We start from the raw sequence: 15,447 nt of genomic DNA on the forward strand, positions 1-15,447 counted from the left end.
ATTTCTTGCTTTTCTGATAATCCATCAGATATGGGCAATACGATCTCTGGTTCCTCTGCCTTTTCTAAAAACAGCTTGAACATCTGGAAGTTCACGGTTCATGTATTGTTGAAGCCTGGCTTGGAGAATTTTGAGCATTACTTTACTAGCGTGTGAGATGAGTGCAATTGTGCGGTAGTTTGAGCATTCTTTGACATTGCCTTTCTTTGTGATTGCAATGGAAACTGACCTTTTCCAGTCCTGTGGCCACTGCTGAGTTTTCCAAATTTGCTGGCATATTGAGTGCAACACTTTCACAGCATCATCTTTCAGGATTTGAAATAGCTTAACTGGAATTCCATCACATCCCCTAGCTTTGTTCGTAGTGATGCTTCCTAGGACCCACTTGACTTCACATTCCAGGATGTCTGGCTCTAGGTGAGTGATCACACCATCGTGATTATCTGGGTCATGAAGATCTTTTTTGTACAGTTCTTCTGTGTATTCTTGCCACCTCTTCTTAATATCTTTTGCTTCTGTTAGGTCCATATCATTTCTGTCATTTATTGAGCTCATCTTTGCATGGAATATTCCCTTGGTATCTCTAATTTTCTTGAAGAGATCTGTAGTTTTTCCCATTCTATTTTTTTCCTCTATTTCTTTTCATTGATCTCTGAGGAAGGCTTTCTTATCTCTTCTTGCTATTCTTTGGAAATCTGCATTCAAATGGGTATATCTTTGCTTTTCTCCTTTGCTTTTTGCTTCTCGTCTTTTCACAGCTGTCTGTGAGGCCTCCTCAGACAGCCATTTGGCTTTTTTGCATTTCTTTTTCTTGGGGGTAGTCTTGATTCCTGTCTACTGTACAATGTCATGAACCTCCGTCCATAGTTCATCAGGCACTCTGTCTATTACATCTAGTCCCTTAAATCTATGTCTCACTTCCACTGTATAGTCCTAAGGGATTTGATTTAGGTCATACGTGAATGGTCTAGTGCTTTTCTCCACTTTCTTCAATTTCAATCTGAATTTGGCAACAAGGAGTTCATGATCTGACCCACCGTCAGCTCCCAGTCTTGTTTTTGCTGACTGTATAGAGCTTTTCCATCTTTGGCTGCAAAGAATATAATCAATCTGATTTTGTTGTCGACCATCTGATGATGTCCATGTGTAGAGTCTTCTTTTGTGTTGTTGGAAGAGGGTGTTTACTAGTGCATTTTCTTTACAGAACTCTATTAGCCTTTGCCCTGCTTCATTCTGTACTCCAAGGCCAAATTTACGTGTTATTCCTTGTGTTTCTTGACTCCTACTTTGGCATTCCAGTCCCCTATAATGAAAATGACATCTTTTGGGGGGTGTTTTTTGGAATGTCTTGTAGGTCTTCATAGAACTGTTCAACTTCAGCTTCTTTAGCATTACTGACTGGGGCATAGATTTGAATTACCATGATACTGAATGGTTTGCCTAGGAAATGAACAGAGATCATACTGTCATTTTTGAGATTGCATCCAAGTACTGCATTTCAGATTCTTTTGTTGACTGTGATGTCTACTCCATTTCTTCTAATAGATTCCTGCCCACAGTAGTAGATATAATGGCCATCTATTTTAAATTCACCCATTCCAGTCCATCTTAGTTCGTTGATTCCTAGAATGTCTATGTTCACTCTTGCCATCTCCTATTTGACCACTTTCAAGGTCCGTCTATTCAAGGCTAAGATTTTTCCAGTGGTCATGTATGGATGTGAGAGTTGAACTGTGAAGAAAGCTGAGCACCAAAGAATTGATGCTTTTGAACTGTGGTGTTGGAGAAGACTCTTGAGAGTCCTTTGGACTGCAAGGAGATCCAACCAGTCCATTCTGAAGGAGATCCGCCCTGGGATTTCTTTGGAAGGAATGATGCTAAAGCTGAAACTCCAGTGCTTTGGCCACCTCAAGCGAAGAGTTGACTCATTGGAAAAGACTCTGATGCTGGGAGGGATTGAGGGCAGGAGGAGAAGGGGACGACAGAGGATGAGATGGCTGGATGTCATCACCGACTCAATGGATGTGAATTTGAGTGAAGTCTGTGAGTTGGTGATGGACAGGGAGGCCTGCCGTGCTGCAATTCATGGGCTTGTAGAGTCAGACAGACCAGACTGAGAGACTGAACTGAACTGAATTGAATTTGCCTTGATGCATGGACCTAACAATCCAGGTTCCTATGCAATATTGGTCTCTATAACATCGAATCTTGCTTCTATCACCAGTCCAATCCAGAACTGGGTGTTGTCTTTGCTTTGGCTCCATCCCTTCATTCTTTCTGGAGTTATTTCTCCACTGATCTCCAGTAGCATATTGGGTACCTACCAACCTGGGGAGTTCATCTTCCAGTGTCCAATCTTTTTGCCTTATCAATAGTTCATGGGGTTTTCAAGACAAGAATACTGAAGTGGTTTGCCATTCCCTTCTCCAGTGGACCACATTCTGTAAGACCTCTCTACCATGACCTGTCTGTCTTGGGTGGCCCCACATGGCATGGCTTAGTTCCACTGAGTTAGTTCCATTGGCTTAGTTCCATTGAGACAAGGCTGTGATCCGTGTGACAGATTGGCTAGTTGTCTGTGATTGTGGTTTCAGTCTGTCTGCCCTCTGATGCCCTATCTCAGTGCCTACCATCTTACTTGGGTTTCTCTTACCTTGGATGTGGGGTCTTTCTTCGCAGCTGCTCCAGCAAAGCACAGCCATTGCTCCTTACCTTGGAAGTAGTGTAGCTCCTCTCGGCTGCTGCCCCTGATTTGAACATGGGGTAGTTCCTCTCCGCCATGCCTCTGCACTGCCATTACAGCTTCAGCGAGCAATAATTTAACAGCTTATTGTTCCTCATATTGTTTCTGTTATTGTGACAGAATCGTATGTATGTTAACAGGTAAAAGCAAGACAATAATTATAACTAATGTTTTGAAGTAAGCCTTTCAGTGGCTAGAAAAAGAGGTTCACACGTAATATATAAAAGTTTAATTCAAACCCTGCTGTCTTAAATCTTGAACTGAAAGCATAAGTTTGTACAAACTAATTATATTTCTTTTAATATTAATTTTTAAGGAAAATGTGTACTTCCACCTCTGACTACTGTAAAGCCTAGAAGCAGTGACAACTTGATAACAGTGACTATTCTGAGGTCTAACATCTAGCTTCTGAATACGTTTCCCATCAGACAATCTTAAATAGATGGCTGATTTCAGGACTGGGTAAAGAAAGGCACAAAATAATCTTGGGAATCATGAAAGACCAGAAAGCTGAGTGACTTCAAAGATCAATGGGGACTGGACAGAAAGTTTAGAAATCCAAATGAAAAGGCCAAACATCTGCCAGATTGTTGGGCAGAATGATGTTTCTGCTTCTCAACACACTGTTTATATTTCTTATAGCTTTCCTGCCAAGAAGCAACGCCTTCTGAATTCATGGCTGCAGTCATCATCCACAGTGGTTTTAGAGGCTAAGATGAAGAAATCTGTCACTGCTTCCACCTTTTCATCTTCTATTTGCCATGGAGGATGGGGCTGGATCCCATGACCTTAGTTTTTTTAATATTTAATTTTAAGCTGGCCGACTGTATCCAAATGTTAATAGGCAACATCTAATTTGTCACTGTGATAGATTGCTGGGGCACCAACTCACCATTCTGAGCACTGAGAAAGGAAAATAATCATCAATATTTAAGCTATCTTGGTTTCTACTAAGCATAGGTTATGTAACTACAAACAGTTCCAGGAAAACAAGCTAGACTGTCCCTTCTGGGGGTGATGAGAGGGTGATGGGGAGCAGCTATAATACAGATGAAGCCTTACTTACTGGTCTGCAGCTCACCTACTTCTGTGGAGGTCTTGTTCCTAATAGACCAAGGACTGGTACTGGTCCTGACCCACTGTGCTGGTATTGTGGACTCTTGCTCAATAGAGGCGAGAGGAGTTTGGTTTGAAAACTGCTTTTCCAATTCAGGTCCCAAATCTCTCTCAATTCTTCAGCTTCTAAATACCTTGTCTTTGTTCCCTCACATTCTGACCTACCTGTCCCACCTTCCTTATTTCTGTTCACATCACTTCTCCATCTAGTCCACCAGCATTACGAGATCCTGTATTGAGTACTTAGCAACACATTCTAGAAGTGGGTAGAAACACAATGAGTATTTCTACTTTAATGTTTGTGTGTCCTGATCAAGGTCTTTTGAAAAGACTGAAATGGCTAGAATTATGGAGATCTCATGTTTCCTCTAAAATCCCAACCAAGAATGTGACTTCCTTGGACCTGGAGGGGATGCGTTTACTTTTGGACCCACAGATCTTAGAAGAACAGTAAGTCCCCTGTATATGAACAAGTTACATTTGAAAAGGGTGTTCAAAAATCCAAATTTCTTCATAAATCCAGCAAAGTTACTTAGGTAGCCAACTAAGACAACAGGTTATATTACTGTAGTTTAATAGCTTTATGATACTTTTCACACAAATAATACATAAAAAGCAAACACAATTAAAGAAACATTTTTAATCTTGCAGTACCCGGATAGGGCATGGCAACCCACTCCAGTATTCTGGTCTGGAGAATCCCCATGGCAAGAGGAACCTGGCATACTGCAGCCCATAGGTTGAAAATTCAGACACAGCTGAGCAACTAAGCACACCTTTAAAAATAGAATAGTAGTACCTCTATATTATGACTGCATTTATGCTTCCTTTCAAACAGCGTGACTATGCCAAAGCCTTTGACTGTGTGGATCACAATAAATTGTGGAAAATTCTGAAAGAGATGAGAATACCAAACCACCTGATCTGCCTCTTGAGAAATTTGTATGCAGGTCAGGAAGCAACAGTTAGAACTGGACATGGAACAGACTGGTTCCAAATAGGAAAAGGAGTACATCAAGGCTGTATACTGTCACCCTGTTTATTTAACTTATATGCAGAGTACATCATGAGAAACTCTGGGCTGGAAGAAACACAAGCTGGAATCCAGATTGCCAGGAGAAATATCAATAACCTCAGATATGCAGATGACACCACCCTTATGCCAGAAAGTGAAGAGGAACTTAAAAGCCTCTTGATGAAAATGAAAGAGGAGAGTAAAAAAGTTGGCTTAAAGCTCAACATTCAGAAAACGAAGATCATGGCATCTGGTCCCATCACTTCATGGGAAATAGATGGGGAAACAATGGAAACAGTGTCAGACTTTATTTGTCTGGGCTCCAAAATCACTGCAGATGGTGACTGCAGCCATGAAATTAAAAGACACTTACTCCTTGGAAGGAAAGTTATGACCAACCTAGATAGCATATTCAAAAGCAGAGACATTACTTTGCCAACAAAGGTTCATCTAGTCAAGGCTATGGTTTTTCCTGTGGTCATGTACGGATGTGAGAGTTGGACTGTGAAGAAGGCTGAGTGCTGAAGAATTGATGCTTTTGAACTGTGGTGTTGGAGAAGACTCTTGAGAGTCCCTTGGACTGCAAGGAGATCCAACCAGTCCATTCTGAAGGAGATCCACCCTGGGATTTCTTTGGAAGGAATGATGCTAAAGCTGAAACTCCAGTACTTTGGCCACCTCATGCGAAGAGTTGATTTATTGGAAAAGACTCTGATGCTGTGAGGGATTGGGGGCAAGAGGAGAAGGGAACGAGAGAGGATGAGATGGCTGGATGGCATCACTGACTCGATGGATGTGAGTCTGAGTGAACTCCGGGAGTTGGTGATGGACAGGGAGGCCTGCGATACATGGGGTCACAAAGAGTCAGACATGACTGAGCAACTGATCTGATATATATATATATATATATATATATATATATATATATATATAATTTTTGTGACTTTGTTTTTTTCCTTAATATTATATTTTTGAGAATTCAACCTCTACTCTAGATTTGTAATCTTTGCTTTTTGGTATTTGTTATCAATTTTGTACCTTTAAGAACCCAATCTTCAGAAACCATTTTTACTTGGGAGCAAGATCTCTGGCTCGCTCTCTCCCCCTTTGGATCTCCTTTTTCTCTACCAGGTCGCCTCTGTCTCTTCCATCCCCTTTGTCTTCTCTACCTAACTCTGTGAATCTCTTTTTGGTTTTTTTTTTTTTTAAAAAAAAACCGGCACGCTCTAGGTCGGGGCTCCGGCTCGGCGGCCCGGCTCCGCCCGGCAGCTCACGGCCGCCGCGCCCGCAGGAAGCGTGCGCTGCCGCCGGGCCGCCCCCAGCGCGGGGGGGCGGGGCGCGGAGGGGCTGAATCTCTTTTTGTGTTCTGGACTGAGGAGAACACTTAGGGAATGGATTACTGGCTGGATCTGTTTCCCTCCTTTTGATTCCCCCCTTTATACCCCTGGCCACCCCTGTCTATTTCCTCCCTCTTCTCTTCTCTGTGTAACTCTGTGAACAACTCTGAGGGATCCATACTTTCAAGAGCACATAAGGAAGTGATTACTGGCTAGCTTGCTCTCGCCTCTTTTGAGTCCCCCTCTTCTACTCCTGGTCACCTCTATCTCCCTTCTCCCTATTCTCTTCTCCATGTAACTCTGTGAACCTCTCTGGGTGTCCCTCACTGTGGAGAAACTTTTCATCTTTAACCTAGATGTTTTATTATTGGTGCTCTATAGATGGAGAAGTCTTGAGGCTACTGTAAGAATAAGACTGAAAACCAGAGGCGGGAGGCTTAAGTCCAAATCCTGAGATCACCAGAGAACTGAGTCCAGGGAGCATTAATCGATAGGAGCTCATCAAATGCCTCCCTACCTACACTGAAACCAAGCACCACCCAAAGACCAACAAGTTCCAGAGAAAGACATACCATGCAAATTCTCCAGCAACACAGGAACATAGCCCTGAGCTTCAACATACAAGCTGCCCAAAGTCACTCCAAACCCGTTGACATTTCATAACTCATTACTGGACACTTCATTGCACTTCAGAGAGAAGAAATCCAGCTCTACCCACAAGAACACAGACACAAGCTTCCCTAACCAGAAAACCTTGACAAGCCACCTGTCCAACCCCACCCACAGTGAGGAAACTCCACAATCAAGAGAACTCCACAAACTGCCAGAAGACAGAAAGGTGATCCCAAACACAGCAATAACAAGATGAACAGGCAGAAAAATATCCAGCAGGTAAAGGAACAAGGTAAATGTCCACCAAACCAAACAAAAGAGGAAGAGATAGGATATCTACCTGATAAAGAATTCCAAATAATGAATGTGAAAATGATCCAAAATCTTGAAAACAAAAAGGAATTACAGATAAATAACCTGGAGACAAGTATTCAGAAGATGAAAGAAAGGTTTAACAAGGACCTAGAAGAAATAAAAAAGAGTCAATATATAATGAAAATGCAATAAATGAGGTCAAAAACACTATGGAGGGAACCAAGAATAGAATAACAGAGGCAGAAGATAGGATAAGTGAGGTAGAAGATAGAATGTTAGAAATCAATGAAACAGAGAGGAAAAAAGAAAAATGAATTAAAAGAAATGAAGACAATCTCAGAGTCCTCTGGGACAATGTTAAACACCCCAACATTCGAATCATAGGAGTCCCAGAAGAAGACAAAAAGAAAGACCATGAGAAAATATTTGAGATAATAATTGAAAACTTCCCTAAATTGGGGAAGGAAATAATCAGGCAAGTCCAAGAAACCCAGAGAGTCCCAAACAGGATAAATCCAAGGCGAAACACCCCAAGACACATATTAATCAAATATCAAAGACCATATTAAACAAAGATCAAACACAAAGAACAAATATTAAAAGCAGCAAGGAAAAAACAACAAATAGCACACAAGGGCATTCCCATAAGGGTAACAGCTGATCTTTGAATAGAAACTATTCATGCCAGGAGGGAATGGCAGGGGATACTTAAAGTGATGAAAGAAAAACACCTACATCCCAGATTACTGTACCAAGCAAGGATCTGATTCAAATATGAAAGAGAAATCAAAAACTTTACAGAAAAGCAAAAGCTGAGAGAATTCAGTGCCACCAAACCAGCTCTCCAAAAAATGTTAAAGGATTTTCTCTAAACAGGAAACACAGAAAGAGTGTATAAACTTGAACTCAGGACAATAAAGTAAATGGCAATGGGATAATACTTATCAATAATTACCTTAAATGTAAATGGGTTGAGTGCACCAAACAAAAGACAAAGACTGGCTGAATGGATTAAAAAAAAATGTGTTGTCTACAAGAGACCCACCTCGAAACAAGAGACACATTCAGACTGAAAGTGAAGGACTGGAAAAAGATATTCCACTCAAATAGAGACCAAAGGAAAGCAGGAGTAGCAATACTCATATCAGATAAAATAGACTTTAAAGCAAAGGATTTGAAAAGAGACAAAGAAGGACACTACATAATGATCTAAATATCAATCCAAGAAGAAGATATAACAGTTATAAATATAAAGGCACCCAACATGGGAGCACTGCAATATGAAAGACAAATGCTAACAAGTATGAAAGTGGAAATTAACAATAACAGAATAATAGTGGGAGACTTTAATACCCCACTCACACCTATGGATAGATCAACTAAACAGAAAATTACCCAGGAAACACAAACTTTAAATGATACAATAGACCTGTTAGACCTAATTGATATCTATAGGACATTTCACCCCAAAACAATGAATTTCACCTTTTTCTTAAGCGCACACGGAACCTTCTCCAGGATAAATCACATCCTGGGCCATAAATCTAGCCTTGGTAATTTCAAAAATATTGAAATCCTTCCAAGCATCTTTTCTGACCACAAGGCAGATAAAATTAGATCTCAATTACAGGAGGAAAATTATTAAAAATTCCAACATATGGAGGCTGAACAACACACTGCTGAATAACCAACAAATCACAGAAGACATCAGAAAAGAAATCAAAATATGCATAGAAACAAATGAAAATGAAAACACAACAATCCAAAACCTGTGGGACACTGTAAAAGCAGTGCTAAGGGGAAGGTTCATAGCAATACAGGCATACCTCAAGAAACAAGAAAAAAGTCACATAAATAACCTAACTCTACACCTAAAGCAACTAGAAAAGGAAGAAATGAAGAACCCCAGGGTTAGTAGAAGGAAAGAAATCTTCAAAATGCGGGCAGAAATAAATGCAAAAGAAACAAAAGAGACCATAGCAAAAATCAACAAAGCCAAAAGCTGGTTCTTTGAAAGGATAAATAAAATTGTCAAACCATTAGCCAGACTCATCAAGAAACAAAGGGAGAAAAATCAAATCAATAAAATTAGAAATGCAAATGGAGAGACCACAACAGACAACACAGAAATACAAAGGATCATAAGAGACTACTATCAGCAATTATATGCCAATAAAATGGACAACTTGGAAGAAATTGACAAATTCTTAGAAAAATAAACTTTCCGAAACTGAACCAGGAAGAAACAGAAAATCTTAACAGACCCATCACAAGCACGGAAATTGAAACTGTAATCAGAAATCTTCCAGCAAACAAAAGCCCAGGACCAGATGGCTTCACAGCTAAATTCTACCAAAAATTTAGAGAAGAGCTACCACCTATCCTACTCAAACTCTTCCAGAAAATTGCAGAGGAAGACAAACTGCCAAACTCATTCTATGAGGCCACCATCACCCTAATACCAAAACCGGACAAAGATACCACAAAAAAAGAAAACTACAGGCCAATATCACTGATGAACATAGATGCAAAAATCCTTAACAAAATTCTAGCAATCAGAATCCAACAACACATTAAGAAGATCATACACCATGACCAAGTGGGCTTTATCCCAGGTATGCAAGTATTCTTCAATATCCGCAAATCAATCAACATAATACACCACATTAAAAAATTGAAAAATAAAAGCCATATGATTATCTCAATAGATGCAGAGAAAGCCTTTGAAAAAATTCAACATCCGTTTATGATAAAACCCTCCAGAATGCAGGACTAGAAGGAACATACCTCAACATAATAAAAGCTATATATGGCAAACCCACAGCAAACATTATCCTCAATGGTGAAAAATTGAAAGCATTTCCTCTAAAGTCAGGAAGAAGACAAGGGTGCTCACTCTCACCACTACTATTCAACTATAGTTTTGGCTGCTTTCCAAAAGTCTACAAGGAGTAAGTGCTGGAGAGGTTATGGAGAAAAGGGAACCTTCTTACACTGTTGGTGGTAATGCAAACTAGTACAGCCACTATGGAGAACAGTGTGGAGATTCCTTAAAAAACTGGGAATTGAACTGCCATACGCCCCAGCAATCCCACTGCTGGGTATACACACCAAGGAAACCAGAATTGAAAGAGACACGTGTATCCCAATGTTAATCTCAGCACTGTTTATAAAAGCCAGGACATGGAAGCAACCTAGATGTCCATCAGCAGACGAATAGATAAGAACGTTGTGGTACATATACACAATGGAATATTACTCAGCCATTAAAAAGAATACATTTGAATCAGTTCTAATGAGGTGGATGAAACTGGAGCCTATTATACAGAGTGAAGTCAGCCGGAAAGAAAAACACCAATACAGTATACTATTGCATATATATGGAATTTAGAAAGATGGTAACAATAACCCTGTGTATGAGACAGCAAAAGAGACAGAGATGTATAGAACAGTCTTCTGGACTCTGTGGGAGAGGGCGAGGGTGGGATGATTTGGGAGAATGGCATTGAAACATGTATATTATCATACGTGAAATGAATCGCCAGTCCAGGTTTGATGCATGATACAGGATTCTCGGGGCTGGTGCACTGTGATGACCCAGAGGGATGGGATGGGGAGGGACGTGGGAGGGGGATTCAGGATGGGGAACACATGTACACCCATGCAGATTCATGTCCATGTATGGCAAAACCAATATAATATTGTAAAACAATTAGCCTCCAATTAAAATAAATGAATTTATATTAAAAAATGAGTAATTTCCACGCTGGTGAGTGGGGACACAATTAGACTTGGTGCAATTTCAGACTCAAGGATTGTTCCCTATAATTCAGATCAGTACTATAAACTCTCTGCTGAAAACTGGAAGGGTATCACCTGTACCTTCCTACAGTTCTCTGTATGTCACTCTCTCCTATGAACTCTGTCTATATAGAGTCATAAATCTGTCTTCTTGGGGAGACTGTTTGTCTCTGCCTGGGTATGTGTTGTATGTGTTGGAAAGTATTTCTAGAGTTGGGGCAATTGTAGAACTCTCCTTGCTTGCTCCCTGCCTCAGAAATGCATTCTCTGCTGCCAGATGTTTGATGTAATACAATGCTCTTTCATTTGTCTTTTCTACTTTGGAGTTATTTGAGACAGGAGGATAAATGTGTCCTTTACTCCTTTATGTCAACTAAAATGGAGGAATCATGAGTGTATGTGAGAGTTGGACCATAAAGAAAGCTGAGTACCAAAGAATTGATACTTTTAAATTGTGGTGTTGGACAAGACTCTTGAGAGTCTCTTGGACTGCAAGGAGATCCAACCAGTCCATGCTAAAGGAAATAAGTCCTGAATATTCATTGGAAGGACCGATGCTGAAGCTGAACCTCTAATACTTTGCCCACCTGATGGGAAGAACTGACTTATTAGAAAAGACCCTGATGCAGGGAAAGATTAAAGGCAGAAGGCAAAGGGGAAGACAGAAGATGAGATTGTTGGGTGGCATCACCAACATGATGAAGATGAGTTTGAGCAAGCAACCTAGCATGCGGCACTCCATGATATAGCAAAGAGTTGGACATGACTGGGAGACTGAACTTAACTGATGTACAGAGGACATCAGGGAGCAGGCAGAAGTCTTTGGGGTCCAGTCAAGCCTGTGGCCCTGGTGGGAGTGCTGAAAGATTTAGGTGGAAGGGGAGGCTTCCCATCCTCTGGTGCAGGTCCTTGAATCCAAGGCAAGGAGCACATGATTTTGAATGTGTTACCAAATATTGTTTTCTAAAAAAAACAAACTAAAAAAAAAATCTGTTTTCTGCAGGAGTGAGAACTTTGACTGAATCTGTTCTCTAGATTTTACTGAGAGATGTGGAAGGGATATGGAGTGGGCTGAGTCTGCAAAAATTAGGTGACCAGCTGCTGGAGGGCCAGGCTTATGATTGACATTCTGCACTAGATGGAAAAAAAATTCAGAAAAAAGTGTCCCTTCTGGAGTGTACATGCCAATGTATCACATGCCAATGAAACAATGTATCACATTGTTTCAGGAGATCACTTCAGTGGTGTTTTGGGGCAAGCAAAAATGCATGATGGGTGGTTTGCTTTTGTCAATTCCTGTGGGTAGTTAGATGACTAAATGTTTGGTTACTTAATTGCATGGTTGGAATTATGCTTGGGAAAGAAAACAAGATGAGGTCCACACATATTTTGACATTAAACAGCAAGCATAGGAAGGATACTAAGGCAACTATAGGTAATTTAAACATGAGGGGGCAAATGGGGAAAGATTCATTTAACAGGCTGAGATTGGACTGTACAGGTTGCCATAGTTGTTGCTATGACAAGTAGCCATAACAGCTACTTGTTGCTATGCTGGAGATGTGGGAAACTGACTTTATGACTCTCCTTGCAGTGTGATTTAAGGGGAGAAGTAGTTGAAAAGGAAAGCATGACTGGTAAGGCTGAGGAAGGGAGTATTCTGAGCCAGTAATCATTAGCTCCTGTGGGAGCCCAGAAAACAGAAGCATCGGCTCAGTCAGGTTCTGGTCAGGGTTCAGAGATAGATGTCATTTGGCTTGAATCATTATTTAGCCTTGGGGATGGCAGCCATAACCTCTAAAAAGTTTTCCTTCTTACAGGTGGTGGAATAATTCATATTTGTTCCAGACTCAGGAACTCAGAAAGCCCTCTCAGGGCCACTTGCTCTTTGCAGGCACACATGCAATCTAGAAGGTGAAATAATCACCACGGTGCCCATTTTCCAGATGAGAAAACTGAGGTTAAGATACTTGATCAAGCTCACACAGCTAAGCATGTGAAAAGCCAAGCACAAACCCAGGGTAACAGTCCTCAAATTGTTTTTGCTCCACACCCACTGGGAGTGGTGGATGGTGATCTGACACCAATGGTTAGGCAGAAGCAAGCAATATTCAGGCTTAAATTAAAGAAAGTAAGGAAAACCACTAGAACATTCAGCTATGACCTAAGTCAAATCCCTTATGATTATACAGTGGAGATGAAAAATAGATTCAAGGGATTAGGTTTGTTAGCCTGAAGAACTATGGATGGAGGTTTGCAACATTGTATGGGAGGTGGTCACCAAAACCATCCTCAAGAAAAACAAATGTGAGAAGGCAAAGTGGTTGCCTGAGGAGGCCTTAAAAACAGCTGAGAAAATAAGAAGAGAAAGGGAAAGATATACCATATGGAATGCAGACTTCTAGACAATAGCAAGGAGTGATAAGAAAGTTTTCATAAGTGAATAGTGCAAGATTTATAGGAAAACAATAGACTTGTAAAGAGTATATATCTTTTCAAAAAAAGTGGAAATACCAGAGGGACACTTCGTGGAAAGATTGGCACAATAAAGGACATAAAAGTTAAAGATCTAACAGAAGCAGATGAGATTAAGAAGAGGTGGCAAGAATGCACAGAAGAACTATACAAAAATGGTCATAATGACCAGGATAGGGATAATGCTGGGGTCACTCACATAAAGCCAGATATACTGGAGTATGTAGTCAAGTGGGCTTTAGGAAGCATCACTACAAGAAAAACTAGGGAAGGTGATGGAATTCCAAATGAGTTGTTTTAAATTCCTAAAGAATGAGATTGCAAATGTGCTGCATTCAATGTCAGCAAATTTGGAAAACTCATCAGTGGCCACAGTGCTGGAAAATTCATTTTTCTTTCCAATGCAAAAGAAAGGCAATGCCAAAGAATGTTCAACCTATCCTGCCATTGTGCTCATCTCACTTGCTAGCAAGGTCATACTCAATATCCTTCAAGCTAAGTTTCAACAGTACATGAACTGAGAACTTTTAGATATACAAACTGGTTTGAATAACCAGAGATCAAATTGCCAACATCCATTGGATCATAGAGAAAGCAAGGGAATCCCAGAAAAGCATTTCCATCTGCTTCACTGACTATGCTAAATCTTTTCACTGTGTGGACTACAACAAACTGTGGAAAATTCTTAAGGAAATGGGAGTACCAGATCACCTTCTCTTTCTCCTAACAAGTCTGTATGTAGGTCAAAAGGCAGCAGTTAGAATCAGACACGGAATAACTGAAAGATTTAAAGTTGGGAAAGGAGCATGACAAGGTATACATTGTCTGGTTATGTAACTTATATGTAGGATACATCATTCAATATGCGCTCTGGATAAATCAGAAGCTGGAATCAAGATTGCTGGGAGAAGTATCAACATCCACAGATATGAAGATGACACTACCCTAATAATAGAAAGCAAAGAAGAACTAAAGAGCCTCTCAGTGAGGAGAGGAGATGAAAAAACTAGTTTAAACTCAACATTCAAAAAACCATTCACAAAAAGGTACTCAACATTCATGGCATCCAGTACCACCACTTCATGGCATATAGATGAGGGAAAAGTGGAAAGAGTGGGCAGATTTTATTTCCTTGGGCTCCAAAATCAATATGGACCTTGAGTGCAGCCAAAAAATTAAAACACACTTGCTCCTTGGAAGGAAGAAAGGCTATGAAAAACCTGCACAGTGTATTAAAAAGCAGAGACTCACTTTGCTATAGAAGTCTGTAGTGTCAAAGCTATGGTTTTTCTAGTAATAAGGTACAGATGTGATATCTGGACCATAAGAAACAGTGAACACCAAAGAATTGAGCTTTTGAACTGTGGTGCTTGAGAAGATTCTTGAGAGTTCCTTATACCACAAGGAGATCAAACCAGTCAATCTGAAAGGAAATCAACTTCTGACCCCTGCTGTCTCAGCTGAGGCATCTACTGAGGGCCTCCAGGTGGAAAGAACGGATGCTTCCACTGCAAAAGTGCCTAACCATGGCAGGTCCAAGCAAACAGTTTGTAGCCCCACCTATGGAGAAGCTCAGAAAGGCTGAAGTCTCTGTGTACCCTGGGTCTCCTGATACATGCGTTGCATTCTCCCCAGCAGCATTGGAGGCCAAGGAAGGGGTTGTGTGCCTTGGAGGAGGAGGATGGCTCAGGGATCCACTGGGGCCATCACTTACCAAGTAGGACTGGAAAGGACAGAGCAGGCATATGTGGTAGAGACCTGTTGACTGGGTGTGGGGCAAAAGGGAACTAGCTCTTCGTGAAGTACCTCACCCAAACTCTCCTGGAGGAGAAGCCCAGTGAAAAGTTCATCTGAGATGGGATGAAGAGAGTCTATTTCATTACCCATTATAATTCCTCTGAGTGAGGAGGTGGTGGAGTTGATGGGTTATCACAAACTCTTCCGTGGCCAGGACTATCTCCCAGTCTCTTTCTTTGGGGCTGCCTCTCCCCAGCTTCAGTCATGTAGTTCTGGAGGAAATTGGCAATCATGTT

The sequence above is a fragment of the Bos indicus genome, chromosome 29 (genome assembly GCF_029378745.1).
Source record: "Bos indicus isolate NIAB-ARS_2022 breed Sahiwal x Tharparkar chromosome 29, NIAB-ARS_B.indTharparkar_mat_pri_1.0, whole genome shotgun sequence".
Classification (NCBI taxonomy): domain Eukaryota; kingdom Metazoa; phylum Chordata; class Mammalia; order Artiodactyla; family Bovidae; genus Bos; species Bos indicus.